Below are 18,199 nucleotides of genomic sequence, written 5' to 3' on the forward strand. Positions count from 1 at the left end.
GTTGCCATTCCCTAAATCCTATCCTGCTAATTTTTTTTTTACTTATGTTTGCAGCCAGAGCAATTAAGAGGCCATTAAGAGAGAAAAGGAACTTGTGAATTGTTTTTAACTTTTAGATGCAGAAGCTATGCCCATCTTTTATATACAGTCTGTCAGTTGAACCATATTAGCACTGTCCTTTGTGGGTATGAAGAGTCAGGACGATGGCAGCTGTCCTTCTGTTGGAGTTGAAACGACTCTATAGAAAAGTCTTATGTAATAAGTCTTAAAGTCAATTTTAACATTAAATTCAGGTTCAGTTCTTGCAGTTATGCAGTCTTCACTGAGACCGTGTTGTGATATAAAACTGAGGCTCCTTGCAGAGCATGCTAATAAGCTATTCTCTCTAAATGTTTATGCAATCTGGCTCTACATATTTCTCAGCACCAGCACTGTGAACAGGTCAGTTGTATTGTGAGTTAACACATTTAAAAATTATGAAAACACAGAGATTATGTAGGTTCAGGTTTAACGGCTATCACTTGAGAGTGTGTATTTGTGTGTTAGACAATGATTTGTTCACATGCATTGTTATGCACGTAGTAAAAACATATATCTGCTTGTGCTCAAGTGTGTGTGTGTGTGTGTATTTCCTCATCCTGAAAATCCACAACTTATACTGCCTTCGGACATCCGTGACACAGCGCCGGCGACAGGAGCGCATAATGGATACACTGATCAAACGTGAATAACCTCCGGGACATTTAATGTGGAATCTGACACCAGGATGACGGACCTTCCCTGAGTGATCCGTCCCATCCCTTCCTCTCCCTCTGTACCCATTTTCTCACTTCACCTCGGCCAGAGGGAAGGACACAGTCTTTCAGCGTTTGAACTGAGAGTAAAAAGACTTATCCCTATGCCTTTTAGAGTAAGTGACTCACCGAGGACATGCCGCCCATTGCTAATTTAAAGAAATTGGCGGTTTTACTACTTGAATATTTATAGTTACTCATCAATTTACATTTCGGCCTTTGGCTTTCTGCAAGTGATATATCTTGCAAGTAAAGAGGACAGAATAAATGTTGCATCTTAATAAGTTTCGTAATGACTTTTGGGATCCCATCCTGCTTTTGTTTTTATTACTGTGGAGAGTGAAGATGTTTTAGATGTTTCTTTCAGCATTTTCCATTCCCCTAATTCTTAGAGGTAGAAACAATTTGAGAAATTAACAAAAATATCTTGAACGACTTGGAGTGTAGTGAACGGTTTATATTTCAGCAACATTGCAGGAAATTCAGAAGAGGAAATTAAATAAAATACTTGGGAAATAGATTTTTATTTGTACAATATTTCATTACGTGGATGAGTTTGGCTGCTAATGGAAATGTTTCGAATGTGAAACAGCCAAGAAATTAGTTTAGGCTTGACGTTGCTTTGCACACGAAATGACCTGGAATGGACAGCAATAAAAATGGAAATGTAAAGAAAACATTCCCTCCAAAGTGAAACCACCGGTGTGCATAATTTTACTGCCGACTCTCTGTCCCTCCGTGCTTCAAGATTAACTAACTTAGACTGTCGTTGCCTGCGTGGGTATTTATAACAATTAATCAGGGCTCATCAAATTTGTTTTTGTCATCTGTTTGAATCCCACTGCATGATGATCATCTCTGGTCTCACATCAATTTCCATTCAAACAAGCAAACATCAGACTGTGCACAGCCTCAGGCAGTTGTACTCATCTAAACTGTTATTAAGCAGTGTGTGTCTTCACTCTTTATACCGTCCACAGAGTGAACTGACAGTGTTTAATCCTCCAGTCAGCTCAATGTCGCATTGTTTAAGCTGCGGTACGAATAACTTTGTGTTAGCGATGGACTGAATAATTATTAGTGTTCATATCCACCTCAATTCTACAATGATTTGAAGCTATGAGCGTCACACACTTGCTGCTTTCAACTTTGCTTTGTTTCAACAATATAAAGTCTATTAAACCAATGACACTTCATTAGGTACACAGGTTCAAATGCTTGTTAATGCAAATATCTGATCAGCCAGTCACATGGAAGCATTTAGCCTTCAAGACGACCTCCTGAAGTTCAAACTGAGCATCAGAATGGAGAAGAAAGGAGATTTAAGTGACTTTGAATGTGGCACTGTTCTTGATGCCAGGTGGACTGGCACGTAACGATCTCTAGGGTTTACAAAAAAGAGAAAATATCCAGTGAGTGGCAGCTCTCTGGGTGCTTCATTGATGCCAGAGGTCAGAGGAGAGTGGCAGACTGCTTTGCACTGAATCGAAGGTAACTGTCACACAAATAACTACTCAACAGAACCAAATTATGCAGAAGAAGAACATGTCACACCTTGATGCAGTAGGGATACAACGCAAAAAGGTGCCATTCCTACAATTCATATGTTCATTCAACAAAATTGGAGAAGAGAGATTGGAACATTGGGAAAAAAAACATTGTTCTGATGAGCCTCCATTTCTGTTGTGACATTTAGATGTTAGGGTCATATTTTAGGGTAAATGGCATGAAAGACATCCCGCCTTGTATGGTTCAGGCTGCTGGTGGTCTTACAGTGCAAGGGATATTTTCGTGGCTTACTTTGGACCCCTGAGGATGGTCACAGCGTACCTAAGTATTGCTGCTCACCATGTCCATACCTATGACTGTAGGTTATCAATCTTCTGGTTTGGTTTTTTGAAGATGACATTGATGTCATTGTACTCAAGTGGCCTTCACAATCACCAGATCTCAGTCCAATAGAGCACTTTTAGGATGTGGTGGAGCATTCGATTTACATCATGTGCAACTGACAAATCTGCAGCAACTGCTATAACAACAGAAAAGATGGGGAAAGCCTCCATGATCCAGTACAGGGGTGGGCAATCTCAGTCCACGAGGGCCGGTGTCCCTGCAGGTTTCAGATCTCACCTTGGGTCAACACACCTGAATCACATGATTAGTCCGTTACCAGGCCTCTGGAGAACTTCAGGACATGTTGAGGAGCTAATTTAGCCATTTAAATCAGCTGTGTTGGTTCGAGGACACATCTAAAACCTGCAGGGACACCGGCCCTCGTGGACTGAGATTGCCCACCCCGATTCAGTAGGTCTGACTGTAAAAGCAATCACTCATTGACTGATTGATGTAGTTGACAACTTGTTAGCCAATGAACGTGTGTTTTTATACAACATAGATTTCTTTATCGGCATAACAAAGATTGGCAAAGTTTTTGTTTAATTTGATCCCAAAATTAATGACTGAGCCCATAAATGTGGGAGGAAAATGTTTTAATTTTCCAATAGACTTCTACAGGACCAAAGGTGTTTTTGCAACTCCAATTATCGCCATCAGGTGGCCTTCAGACAGATGGGTGATGCTATCACATCAATATGGACCAAAATCTCTGATAAACACCTAGCTGAACCTACGTTCTGAAGAATTAAGGCAGTTCTGAAAGAAAAGGGGGCGTTCAACCTGGTACTAGCAAGGTGAAGCTAATGAAGTGTATACAGTATATGCACAAAATAAGCCAGAGGTTTGTGAACAGAGTAGGGCATTTAACTGCTAAAGAGATCTTTTCCCAGGGTTCAGCCGAGACTCACACGGATGCACACTGATTAAACTCATTAGGTGAATTGAAACACAATTAATACACATAATGTTGCCAAATGTTTTTTGGATGACTAAATAAAATGACCTAAAATGCAGTTTTAAAGTGTACGTTCAAGTGCCCCCAACGTTAATTAAGGCATATTCAGCTATTTAAGTAAAGGTTTCACTTTCACACAGAAAGAAATGACACTGGCTTCAGACTTCAAACACACAAAGCCTTGAGAGTTCACTTTTATTAATATCATGCAGTAAAATACTCCAGCTTCAATTGCATGAGGCAGACCTAAGGACACAAAGACCTTGTTGCAAATTGTTGTGAGAACATATCTCACCCACACAAGCTTAATGTTCTTAGTGTTTTGTTTTAGATTCAAGGTTAAAGCTAATGGAATCTGAGGGTCCTCACAATCGAGATTAATGGAGAAGTAATCAGCAATTAAAGCCTTTAGTTTTTTTTCTTCACCGCTTCTGTTTTTCTCTGTTTGTATTCACTTGTTCAACCTGTACCTTCCAATTTGTCCTTCAGTGAATGCAGCTCAGTGCTGCCATCTCATTAATTATTGAGGAGCCAGAAAGTTGCTGTATGAACAAAGGTTTCTACAAACACTGAACACGCCAAATATCAGTCCATATCAAAGTCCAAAAGCTTCAGATTTCAGAAGAAATGTAGAAAAAAATTTAGTCCAGTAAACCTTTTCTATTGGTGTCAGAAATCCTTGAAGAGACATCAAACACTAGCAGGTTTGAAAAACCACAAAATGTTGGCTGGGCCTAAAAGAAGGATGTCTAGATATCTTCCCTGCTCTTCAGTCTCCACTCTTGCTTTTGTCTTTCTTGCACAGTAAAGAGAAAATTCTGAAATTTAAGTGCGAACGTAGGACCGCATGTTTAAAGAACAGAGTAAGGCCATATCACGGCAGCGATTAATCCTAATTAGAAGAGAACATGACAGTAGCATATGGGTGTCCTCTAGTCAGAGAGCCTATTATCCCAGTCCTTTGCGTGTTGGTCATACAGATGCCAGAACAAGTGACATAAAAATTCAAACTTTGAATCATGTTTTATTCCCTCATTCTCTGAGAAAGATGGATGGGTCGCAAGCAGAGGCCGGACAATGTAAAAGCATTCCTGTTGAACCCTGCAGTAACCTCAAATTGATGCTGTGTGTAGCCTAAAGAATGCAAAATGACAAGAAAAGCCATTAAAGATTAATTTCAAAAGTTTTGTGATGTGTTTTCTCCTGCCCGGGTGCTCAAAACGTCTGATAGAATAAAAAAATGGAAAATGCTTGACCTACAGAAAAAAAAGCCAAATCGCTACTAGTAGTAATGCTTTTAAGCTTGATTGGTCAAAGCTTGCTTACTTCTCATTGGCATTTTCATTCAATTATTTCATTGTGCAGCTTCATAATTAAATAAGATCCTATATATTCATTGGAAGTCTGATTTGGCCCCTAGGTCAAGATTTTATCCTCCACATATGGCTTTGAATGAAAAAATTATGTATCCCATTTAAAATGATGGATGTGGTGCAAATGTTACAATTAGGAGCACAACATTTCAATATGAATAAAAAATAATGGTTTACCTGGAACAGTACCACAGACTTAATTATTTATTCCATCAATGTACACATTCATTTTTTGTTGTTATGACAGAAGTCCTGTCAGAAGCGACGTGGGAAAAAACAAACTGTTCAAAGCACAATTTTTTTTGCACAGTTAAAACACTACAGGAAATACTGATTTGATACCAGATGCTAAACTGGCTTGTCAGCTATTTCAATCAGCAATAATGACCTGATGCAATTTATATTTTCCTCACTAAGTATATAACGGGATGGCATATATATTTATATATGCAGTCCAGAGCCAGACTTTTCTTATAATTTTTTTAAGTGGTTTTGACCAATAGTTCTCCAGGCTTTGTAAAGGTTGTTCAAAGTTTTTGACAGCTTAGCAAAAAGTCAATTTTAAATTGTATCTTTAGACACTTTGTTACCAGTGGCCATATAAACATGCCAACAGAAACACAGTTTAGTATTTTTTGTATCACAATGGTATTTTCCCAAAGTTAGTAGCTGAAAACACGGCATGTCTTGGCATGATGTGCAATATTTTAATATAAATAACATAGGAAGAAATCTAGCAAAGACCTGACACAGGACCTATGAATGCAACAGCTTCCTCTTTCAGCATGACAGTGATCCTAAACAGTCCTCAAATGCAAAAAAAAAAAAAAAAAGTGGAATACTATCAGACATGGATTGGCCTCCCCATAGCCCGGACTACAACGTTACTGAAGCAGTGTGGGATCAGACAGAGAACAGAACAAAAAACAATTACCAACCAAAGAACAGCTTTGAATGTTTTTCAAGAAGCCTGGCAAACTATTCCTGAAGAAACGAGAAGAAAGATTGCCAAAGAACATACAGGAAGAATGAAATTGATCACAAGAATTGCTGACTTTAAAACACATTAGAACCGGGCTCTGTTTTCTGTATACTGACTGTATTTTCGCATATGTTTGCACATGTTTCAGTTTTGTTAGCAAAATATCAACAAATGAGGGGTAACTCAAGACATTTGCATAATAGTGTAGCATGATACAAAGTTGGGTTTTTTGTCATTTTAAGTTGTAATTTTGTACAATAAATGTAACATATTTACCTGTTGAAGTAATCCATATTTTTATTTACCTTTTAAAAAAAACAATCTGTTACAGGTAAACATCTATCAGATTTTTGTTCCCATGAAATATATTTTTTAAACTTCCCCAAACACACTGGTGTGTTTTTCTCCCAAGTAGCTGCATGTTAGTATCAATGAACACCAATCCATCCATTTTCTTCTTCTTATTCAGTTAAGGGTCAGGGTTGGGCTGAAGCATTTCCCAGCTGTCACAGGCTGAAAGGTGGGGGACACCCTGAACAGGTCGACAGTCTGTTGCAAGGCAGTGAACATCTGCTCAGGTAGTGAGACAGCCGAGGACAGCCTCAGTGGCTTGGAAGCGTTCGTGTTTGAATTTGTGGGTGAAAAGGACAAAAACAACATCAAAGTGAAATCCAGATAAAGGTCTGGTTGTAAGTGCATCAGCTGTGAAGAGCTCTACTGCAAATTTAAAGAAGAGCCTGCAAACCAAGCATAGCTCCACAATGCTGGTGGTGAAATAGAGTGATAATGAAAGTGATGCTACAGCTGCTAAATTGCAACAGCTATATTTAAGTTAGCCTAAAGGTGATTCTACAAGGGAAATCCATGAGCTACCAACATCAACTTGCTCACACATGAGCAAGAAGTAGTAGACTTTTTTTAGTAGTCTTACCATGCTCCAAGTTACTTTTAAAAGTCACAACACCCAAAACACAACAACCTGATGCTTAGACATAGAGAGTGGCATAACACCTTTACTGTAAACACCTTAAAAACCTGTACCTGGCTACACCCCTTAAAAGCAATCCCATCTATAAAGCACAGATAAACACGTGCATCTCTCTCGATAACAAACAATCACAAACCTTTGTTTTCGTCTCTGTCTGACCTTATCAGCCTTTCTCTAAAGGCTAGCCTAATATCCTCAGAGCCTAAACCCAGACGTACATCAAAAACCTGTGAGCCTGTGCACATGAAAGTCTGTTTTTCGAGAGCTGCTCATCATCAGACTGCAACACTCAATGCTTTCACTTTATTCTCAGAACATGAAAAAGAAGAGTGCACATGGTAGCACATCCTGAGACACCGAAGCCTTCTGCATTAAAATGTATTTCCCTTTATAGGTGCATGTATATAGATAGTCATTTCAGTCTAAGCCAAAACTATAACGTCTGTACTCCTCCTTATCAATCAGCATGAGTCTTGGGATAAAAGGACACGAGGCACTCAGCTTTGATGTTAAGCTCGTTGAATATTGTTGTCAATTTTCAAAGTTAGTTATGGAGGCCATAACTAACTTAACACGCGCTACATTACGACTTTAACAGATACGGTAAGCAACATCTGGCTTTGTGAGAAGTTCTTCTAGCATTTACGCATGTGTGAAATATTGCGGATATCTGCTGTCATATTCCAAACTGATGTAGACGGTGCGCTTAAACGTCCTGTGAATCTTATGAGTACAAACGACTCAATCAATGAGTATCAAATTGCTAAAATGTCATAATACCACCAGCTGCTGGTAGAAAATAGCCTGTAAATTAATCAGCCTAATAACTTTGAGGCAGCTGATTAATAGAAGAAAAACTAGACAAAAGCAGCCTCCTTACTGGCTTTACTTTGCTGAGAAGAGTTTCTCTAACAGCTCTCGTGTCTTGTGGGGCTCTGATGGTACAACAGAAGGTGCAGTAATAAATCATGTGTTTCATTGCAAAGCATCATAATAGCTCACGGGTTATTCAATATTGAAATGCTGAGGCCTGAATGAGAATGTAGAGAAGAGTCTTTGTTTCTCTTTGAAATCAATGTTTGCCAAACATGAGTTTGATACTCGGGTGGATTTTTCACCAGCATCAGGGCGCGTTTTACTCAACAAACCCCCCATTTAAAGTCTCACATATAGAAATGCAATAAAAATCATCTTCTTTAAGAAAACTGGCCTTAAGCCATTAAATAATAAGGATAACAATCAAGGACAGAGAGGCATTAGCATGGCTAAGAAGCATCCTCCACATCAAGTGATTATTTTTTCTCCCCAACTTAGATAACTAGGCTAAGTAGGACACTGTGGAACTGAGAAATAGATCATTATCTCACTGGAAAAAAAATAATGTGTTGAGAAATGATTCTGGCAATTCAGAAATACAAAAGCCTCTTTTATGTTTGGTCTTCTGAGTAGTGACAATGTGATGTTCATTTTCTGCTGTGCACCCTGTTTCAGAAGCCTGGAAAAATCTTCTGGGGTAACTCTCTGGTCCTGCTAACAATGCACCCTGTGCCCTATTTCGACACGCTAATGCATGCATTTATTGTTGTACGGGTGATGATTAGACTGTTGAAAAGCACACAGAGATTTCGAAAAGACGTGTTGATACATCTGTCTTTTTCTGAAATGGTTACAAGCCCATCTGCCAAGTCTGTCTGACGAATCATGCATTTGGTGGGAGATATTAACATATTGAACACAGGGATATCTAGCCAAGGGATTACAGCAACAAAATCCTGCATGGATCCGATAGAGGTATTAAAAATGAAATAAGAAAATTGCAGCCCTGCATCAATCTGTTCTGTTTTGCTCCCCTAACTGCGGGTGATTTAGGAGGTTTAGCAATAGTACTGATCCAGCCTCAAGATAAGTCTTCCACTCGCTCACCCTCAATTTTTTTCACACACACAAGAGAAAAAACATCTTTGAACCTTCAGAGTTTTTAGTCAGTACTACATACTTGCTGTATGCAAGGTCAGTATCCAGTAACTTACAGTACTATTATCAAGTTTTATGTTGAAGGGGGATGTCAAACATAAAGCCTGGGGGCCAGAATCAGCCCAACAAAGACTCCAATCTGGTCCGCTGAAAGGCTTTAAAAAATATATGAAGGAGTGCATTGATTTTTACATTTTAATTGGATTTTCATACGTTTTAAAGGTTTTCTTTTTGATAAAGACCTCCCCCTTCCCATTCATACATAAAACTAGGATTTGGGATCATGGAGTAAGATATTCTTACTAGTGCTTTTTTTCTACTGTAGTATCCACACTTGTTCTTTCTTTGCAGGTTTACTTTCCCATGTTCATTTGGTAAATACCGCCATGACAAAGTAACTCTACTGAGTAAAATTTAAACAGAAAAATCTGTATTTGGTACTAGTGTGTATAATATATTGAAGAGATATAAAATTCTGCCTTAATAGGACTTTGTCCCACTCTTATTTTAAATGAGCTACTGTCAGCAGTGTTTCTGAAAGAACCTTGTTCCTAAAACAGGCTTCATTTTAACATGTTCAGAAAATCAACATGTATGAATTTCAACTGAATGTTTATTCAGTTTCTTTCATATTAAAAATCTGAAAAGACAAAATACTTAAAAACAAAAATAATCTATTGTCATTATCCTACTCTGAGAGCAAAGATGGAGGAATGAAACTTGAGACAAAGATGAACACATAGGTACACAGCCCACCTTGCACCATAAATCTTGAAAATAAGTCATGCTTGTTCCAGCAAACTATAAAGTATTTTGGATATTGCAAATGTATTTAACAATTATTTTTATCGAATTATGTAAATATTATATGTACACATGAGGCCCCTACGATGGGCTGGTGACCACTCCAGAGTGTGTCCGCCTCTTCCATGTGAGACAGACAAACTCCAGTCGACTCCTAAGCTGTTTAAGCAGAAAAAGGATCAATGCATTGATATATTATATATATATGTTGTTAACAGTGGTTCAGTTGGAGCACCAGTTTATTCCCTTCAAACTCTGAAATGCAGTTTTTCAGTTTCTCCCTCAGTATCAAAACCATTCTTGAGCTGTTAAGCTGAACATACTGATCCTAGCAAGAAATTACAAATTTTTAGTGACTCCCGATAACAGTCATATTTGAATATCTTCATACAGGCTACATCGACTTTCGCGGTCTGCTCAGTGAAAAAGGCTGATGTGGAGCGTGTCATTTTTTAGATGATAAACTTGTTTAATTCCACTGTACTTGACAGAGCGCTGAGAATATGCATGAGTGAGTATGCATTATTAAAACAGCCTGTTCAGGCACCCCTAATGTAATAAGAAGAGGGGTCTTCCATGTTAATCTTACCGGCATTCCCTTGCTGCTGACTGTGCGTGTCTCAAAAGTTGAAGTGATTTTCCAGATCTTATTTCATAATTATCTGCAGCATTTGCATATTTTCCTGAAGATTTCAGAAGAAGAGAAAATCTCACACCCACTCCTGTTAATTTCTTTTGTAGAGAGATCAGAGAAATAGTCAAAGTGACAAATGTCAGTCGGCTGAATATATTAGCAGGAAAAAGGCATAATATGGGGCCAATTATCCTTGTGTTTATAGATAAAAGCTCAAATGGATGTCTATTAGAGCTAATGTTGCAACTGTCATTTCAACTAATTGGTTTAAAACCCAAGATGCTTCTTTCTAGTCTCAGTAGAACTGTAAATGCTTTCTGCCCCTGCACTGATTCATATCACCTTTAGTTTTAGCAGAAACATATTTCTTTGGTTGCGGCTCTTATTGATTGCAAATATTTTTTAACAGCCAGACCATGGATGCGTCTAAAACTATGGGGAACAAATTTTGTGACACTTTGTCATCTCTAGTGTGTTTATCAATCTCTTAACAGCCCCTGAAAATAGACATACCGCTGGCAGGCTTGGGCTTTGAAAATGTCCCCAATAAACGTTTATCTGATTTGCTATTGTCACCCCTCGTTAGCCATCATTTCATTCACCTAAGAGCCGAGTATCAGCAAATCTTCATCTGCAGGAGTCGCAGCACAGGCACTTGTGTGGCTGTAAGTCCAAGGAGCTAAGGGAAGCACATGTCAATAACAGTCAGCCAATTAAAATCACTCTTCATTAAAGCTGTGATCTCTATTGATTGGCTTCTTCATTTCTCATCTATCAAGTCAGTAGACTGCCTTGAAGGGTTCAAGGGATAGACTGTCTGACTAAATCAGTTCTAAAGCTGCCAATCCACCAACTACAGGAAGCTTGAAAAGTGAAATAACGCCAATAAGAAATGTCCACTATATCAAGAGGAAGCAAACTAAAACTTTTGCCTAGCCAATCAAGAGAGGACCCAGGCCCCACGATAGCAGCAGATCAAAAAGCTTGGTTATCTTCTGAAGGCATTCCCTTAAAGTCACTTTCAAGAAATTCTTCCAAATAAGGTTGCCTGAATGAAATCAAAAGAGTCAACGGGTCATGGTCCACTTCAGCTTGTATAACCATGTCCTCCAGGTCTGCTTCCTGCTTCTACCTCCTCTCGCCATCAGCAGTAATCAGTAGACCTGCATGTAAGACCTGCTCAGACTTCCTCTCTCCACCAGATCATCTGCTGCCACATGATGTTACCTCTGTTTTGGACCAGCGGTCAAACTCACCTGTTGCTTTTCTGTTTTTTTCGCTGACACTGGTCTACTCCACCATTACACTACTGCTGAACACTCACCTGCTCCCCCCTTCCGCTCAATGCCTCTCCACAGCACTCTGAAAATAGCAAAAGCTTGGACATCTCACCTGCCTGCCCTCCTGTTCGCAGTTTCCCCCCAGAACACTGGGAAAGACAGAAAAGGTCAGACAACTTGGTTCATTCATCTTCACTTATTAGTTGCACCAGCAAAAATTAAAGTGAACACACATTTCATTAGCTGACTAACAACTGCCACAATGTACTGATAGCTTGGATTTAGGCTTAACATTCCTCAATGACCCATTAATCTTGCTTAGCAGCGCACCTCTCGGGTACAAGTTCAAACAGGCAGTCTTTACTTGATGTTACAAGTGTTAGGTACAAGGGAATTTAACATGAGGAATGTCTGAGTATTTCATTCAGTCAGCAAAGACAATCTGGCAGAGTAAGGATGTAGTCATAGCACAGTTACACTCACCCAAGTAAGCTTCAGTTTGTCTCAGCAGCTCAACTTTTCTGGCTTAATTAGGACAATTTTTGTAAGTGGTGAAATATCCTGTCACCTACTTAATGGATTTATCACTCAAGTCAGCTATTTTGTATAGTCAACTGTTGATGAGGAAGTGTCCAAGTTCTATTAACAAGTTCAAGTCCAAGTTCTCCCTCTACCAGACATATAAATAGTAACCGGTGATTAGTTAAACAAAGTGGACTTACTCAAGCACAGTACAGACCACTTGGTGTGAGTACACTTAGAGTGGATCCTGCACACGTCACATCAAGTAGTCAAATGCTTGGAAACAACAAGAGCAAGATCTTAAGTATCAGAAACATAAGACAAAAGTAAGAAACTAGAAAATTATTGGAACAAAAGGGCCTTTTGTCAGATTGATCTGTGCGAGGTGTGGTGAAAGATTGAGGACGCAAATGTAAAATGCAGTAGATGAAGGGTGAATGCAAAATCCAGAATTTATTCCATGAAAAGAGCTCCTAAAAGGCAGTCCAGAAAAAGGGTTAGGTTCAGGGAAAACCACAAGGAAAACCAGAGCTAGTGGGCCAACTTAACAAAAGGCAAGAGAAAACAGTGACAATAAACATAACCAGGGAAGAGGAAACAAGCCAGACACTGGCTGTATCCCAATTCAGGGTCTGCAGCCTTAAAGTACGCATTTCAAGGCCGATTACGTCACAGCGGCGCGCCGAAGGCTGTCCCAATTCAAAGGCTGCTCGAAATGCGGCCCTGAAATGCGTCCTTCATTTCCTGAATTTTAAGGCTGTGGCAGTGTAGACTTCGTGGTTCCATATATCCCACAATTCATAGCGCGGCAGTCGGTGTGGAGAATTCTGCCGCAGACGGCAGAAGCGGAGCGGCCGAAGAGTAAACTGTGAAAAGTAAGTACTGAATATTATGTCACTTATTTATGTGCAAATGTTTAGTAACGAAGAACATTAAAACATTACTGTTGGCCACATGTCGGCAAAGTTATGTGACATTAGTGACGTTTGTACTAACTTGGTTTTAAAGCCTTTACTTTAAAATATACGCCGTTCAGTAGCTGAGCTTAATCTTACAGAGAATGATCAAAGCTCATGTAGAAAGAAACAAAGAAATGAACAAAAGATTTTCTCCTTCATTTCTGTCAAACAAAGCTGTATGACACGTTATCAGCTGTTAGTATCATGGTTGCTAGGCAACCTGGGCAGCGCAACGGAGGCTTTTTTTTTTTTTAAACTTTATTGACAAACAACAGTATCAGCGCAACGGAGGCTAGACCGTCCCATTTCACAAGCCTCGCACTTCCGGCCTTAGCGGTCTTTGAGTACGCGGCCCTTGAGGATCGTTGAGACTGCGTACTTTAAGGCTGCAGACCCTGAATTGGGATACAGCCACTGAGAGGTAAACTAAATACCAAACACTAGACACAAATTACCAAAATAAAACAGGAAATAACCAAATAAGAGGAAGATCACTCAGAATAACTTTTTCACACACAAAGGGCCATAAAACCTTTAAAATAAATACATTTCTTGTTATTACAGAGTAGATGTGCTTTTACAATACTTTGGCTGATTACCAGATAAAAATCTATTGCAAACAATTAAAAACTGTCTAAAATCTTTATTCTCAGGTCTGAACTTCAAGCTCACTTGGATTACTTATGCATATACTAAATAGTAGAAGCATGAGTCAAGTAATATGGAGTTAATTAGTGACACCAAAACTGCTGTTATATTTTTAATCACTGACAATAGTGAGCATCTGTCATCCATCATGCTTTTTTATGTCAACTAGATACTAGAAGCTGAAGCAGTTCAAGCGCAGAACAGCTCTGCTTGTATTAGTACACTGGCATCGGCTGTTTCACCCTTCACCATCATTGGCTCAGACAGCAGCTGTACGGCAATCAGCTGACTAGTCACATCCAATCATGTTCACGCTGTGTACAGCATGGCCTGACACTTCTCACTAATATGTTCATGCCAACACTATTTACTACCACATCTCTCTGTTCAACATCTTCCACCTTGTGTACAATATTTTTGGAGCGGCAATTAGATTAAGATGTACTGGTTGTTTTTTTAAGCTTACGGACTCTCTTTGTTTTCTGTGAGTAACTTCAAAGAGAAAAGCATTTGTAACCAGAATTCTTTTGGAAGTGTTTCTGATGGAAATTACAGCTTTTCTGGAAACCCTCACTTTAACCTCCTTAGACCCGAACTCTTCCATGGCATGCATTTTTAATTTCTCTTTGCTATTTGGGCTGTTTGGGACCTGATTAATGTAAAAACAAAGAATTACCAGATTTTTTTTTAACCTGATTTTTGTTTCTGAGAGAAATGCGATCCACATATGAGGATATTTGCTTTAAATTTCGATAGAACAGAGGCACTATAATGTCCTCGTAAGTGGAAATCAGACCCTTGTAGAGCAAATTTTTGTATTTTGGTCTAGACATCCCAAAATGTGATGTCCAGATATGTGGAAGCCAGGTCCTAGGAGGTTATGTCACGGCCCGGGGATCAGCAGGCCACTGACTAGTAGTGTTCTCTCTCTCTCTCTCGCTCTCTCGCCAGGGCGGAACTCATGGTGGGTTCACGCCCTCGGCCCACGCCCCCTCTGAAGAGGAAACACCTGGGCCTCGTCAGCGCAGCCAGCATTTAAGCCAGGGAGTGGCTTCTACTCATCGCTGGATCGTTGTGTGTGACTCGCGTCAGTGCAGCCCGGCTCTGAGCAAGTTCTCTTTTGCTTCCCTGTGCAAAACGTCTAACGTGTGTTTCCTTCTGTACATAGATCCCCTGGACCCGACCCTGCATTCCCTGAGTGGATTCCCTTTTGTGTGAGTGTTTGGAGAGAGAGCCAGAAGAGGAGCAAGTGTCTTTTCCCTACCTGGATTTCCCCGGAGCCCTTTCCCTGTCACCGCTTTGTATATAGCACTATCCCCTGCACTGTTTGTATATACACCTGGTGGAACTGTAATAAATACTGACTGTGCCTCTGAGTCCTGCGTGTGAGTCCTCAAGCGAACCGTGACAGGTTAACCTTGACCTTTAGAGCAAATATTTTCAATCTAAAGAATTCCTGTTTTAAGATATCAAACGCAGAGACAAGACTGTTTTTGTCAGTGACATCAAAACTGCCAAAACGTCATCAAAGCATTTTCTGATCTAATGTGCAGGAAATGTGTTTAGGTCGAAGCCAAACTGTGGCCATAATTATTGGTCCACTCTTTTGAGCCATGTTGCTGTGCCTTAAGCGAATCGTGATGAATAGAACAGCATCTGTTGACACGACTTCAGAATGGGTTCTTAAATGGTGTCAAAAATCAGTCAAAAACAGCCTGCTTGATGATGACTTTTATGTGAAGGTCAAATAGAAGATCTGCATCGACCCAAAGGCTTTTGTGTCCTCTTTTTTTTTTTCTTTTGACTCTCTCTCTCTCAAAAAGATGGAGGGGGTCAAGCAGCAGGGTGGGGGTAGGCGGTAGTGACTTGACATGAATTGTAAATGAGTGAATAAAAGTGTGGATGCGAGTGTCCATCTACACAGCACTGCTTCAGCCCTTTTCCCTCCTTTTTTGCTTACTTCGATTTTATACTGTCTTGTAAGCATACCTAAATGTTAATAATTCTAGTGCTTGCAGATGCATTTCTACCAAGCTCCCTGTTTTCTTGCAGACTCAAAGGCCTTGAACTGTCAGTGTCTTCCCCCCTGAGCACATACAGCGCACTGTATCAACTTTCTGGTTCAGCAGCTTTGATAATAATCTGACCTCACCTGTTTGGTTGACTTGGGGAGTTATGATTTTCATTCTGCATGCTGTATGAACACCACAAAGTGGGAGTAAGTATTCATCTCGCAGCCGCATCCTTGCTTTATTTTGCAAAGGTTATATTGTGGCAACAATCCTCCTGTAATGCAGTGTCATCTGATGCTGTTTTGTCCTGGATTGAAGCCATTTTCTACAGATCACTGCCAATTAACATTAAAAGCAAGCAAGATATGGCACTCCTCTTTTATTAATGTTGCCTGATAAAGAGCGCGCACACACACAAGCACACACAAAGAACAACACGTGAAAAGGTCACGATGACAAGGTGATAAGCCGGTGATAGATATGAACTTTGGCAAAAAGCAAAAGCCAAAATAACCCCCAAATATTGCTGAATTTAATAGAAAGCGGAAGAATGTGCTCGCTCCATACATAACAGTATAGTGAGTGTCATGAAATAAGGATATTCCTCAGAAATAAGTCGGTATTATGGATCTGATTTATTCAAAGTGGCATTTCAGAAAATGTGTGCACAGCTGACAGACCTGAAGTAGGTTATTTGTACTCCTACACCTAATACACTGTGAAAGTCTGGGGCACATCTGGCTCTCTTTCAGCTTTTACTTCTGCCTGGAGGCTGTGTTTCCTTATCATGCCTCATCTTTTGTACACTATGTTTTACTGCCCTGACAAGACACCAGAGGTAACAAGTACATTTACTCAAGTAAGATGTATTTAAATGCAGATCTGAAGTTCTCTAGGTCTTTAATTAATTAATTTAAAAGGAGTGTAAAATATTTAGATTTACTTCTAACTGCTACAAACTTTAGTACTTTTACTTAAAAATTTTCCCTTTCCTAGATTTAAAAAAAAAAAAAAGAACTGATTCCTTACATCTCAGTATATAATTCTTGGTCAAATGCTGCCAGAGTGATACAGAGGGAGAACTGTAGGACACAGGAGATACTTTAAACTATCTTGAATTTATTCTTTAAGTAGAATAAATGGATGCAAACTACTATATGCCATAAGGCTGAATGCAAAGGTTTGATTTTGATCTGCTGTATGTCTTCCTCCTCTCTCTCTCCCTACTTTCTTGTATCACTTGGTCTAGTCTCTTGTTATCTAATAAAGGTGAAAATAGTTATCCATTTTTTCTCACTTATCCAATTCAAGGTCTCCGGGAGTGGTTCACGCTTAATATAATAATATAATATTGCTTTATTTGGAAAACTGTCAACTAAATATGGTCATTTTGTATCGTACACTTGCAAAATCTGACTCCTGCCTTTTACGTTTAAGTCCCTGAGATGCCAGCAGATGTTGGATGCCAGCTCATGTGGATGATGGTCCTCCATGCTGCAAAGGTTTCACCATGGCAACGCTTTGGCATGTGCCAACGAGGCCCCTGGCAGCACTCGCTCTCCTCCTCAGCGATGTGGCAACCCCGGTGTTCCAGGCCACCACATTGTTTCAGCAGTGATTAATTACTGTCCTGATGAAATGTGAAGGCTCTGGAAATGTCACAGGGATGACACGAGCTTGTCAGTGTGGGCCAGCAGGGAGCAGCGTATCACACACGGGCATTTGGAAGGGTACAAAGTACCAACCATTATTATCTGAGCCGGTATCAACCAATTCAAATTCATTTGTCATGCAACTATTAGCTCACAGCAAGAGCAGTAAACATCTGATTCTACTGGTTATTTTAATGCCCACAAACACTGAGCTCTTTGGTTTCTCTAGGCTGTAAGAACACAATACCATCTCATGCAAACATACTGTATGTTTGAGATGTCTGCATAAGTCTTTAATCCATATTTTTCCTAGTGGAAAAAAAGCAAAGGAAGGTATCGCTTGATGAAAAACACAAATGACATACCAAATTTCCCTGATGAATTGGTCCATTTACTGAAATAAATTGAATTGATGCAAAGGATCCCAGAGGAGCAGAAAATTGTTCAGCTATGGATGAAAACCTTCGTCGAGCTTCAGCAGCTACAAGCAGCCAAGCTTATTTTGTGTTACAGAGCTACTTATTACACGTAAGACTTGTAAAGATGTGCTGACAGCCTCTGTTTATCCCACTTAATAAGAGCAGATTTTTTTTTGTCTCTGAGCTAAAATGTTTGCTAATTAACTTGGGACAAAAAGAGGAACAAACGCAATTATTTAAATGAAAGACTCAGATTTCCTTTTGCCATCATATGAAAGATATCATGTGTTGAAGCTCAAATGATGAG

Source organism: Simochromis diagramma, unplaced genomic scaffold, assembly GCF_900408965.1.
Source record: "Simochromis diagramma unplaced genomic scaffold, fSimDia1.1 OVJJ01000304.1, whole genome shotgun sequence".
Classification (NCBI taxonomy): Eukaryota; Metazoa; Chordata; class Actinopteri; order Cichliformes; family Cichlidae; genus Simochromis; species Simochromis diagramma.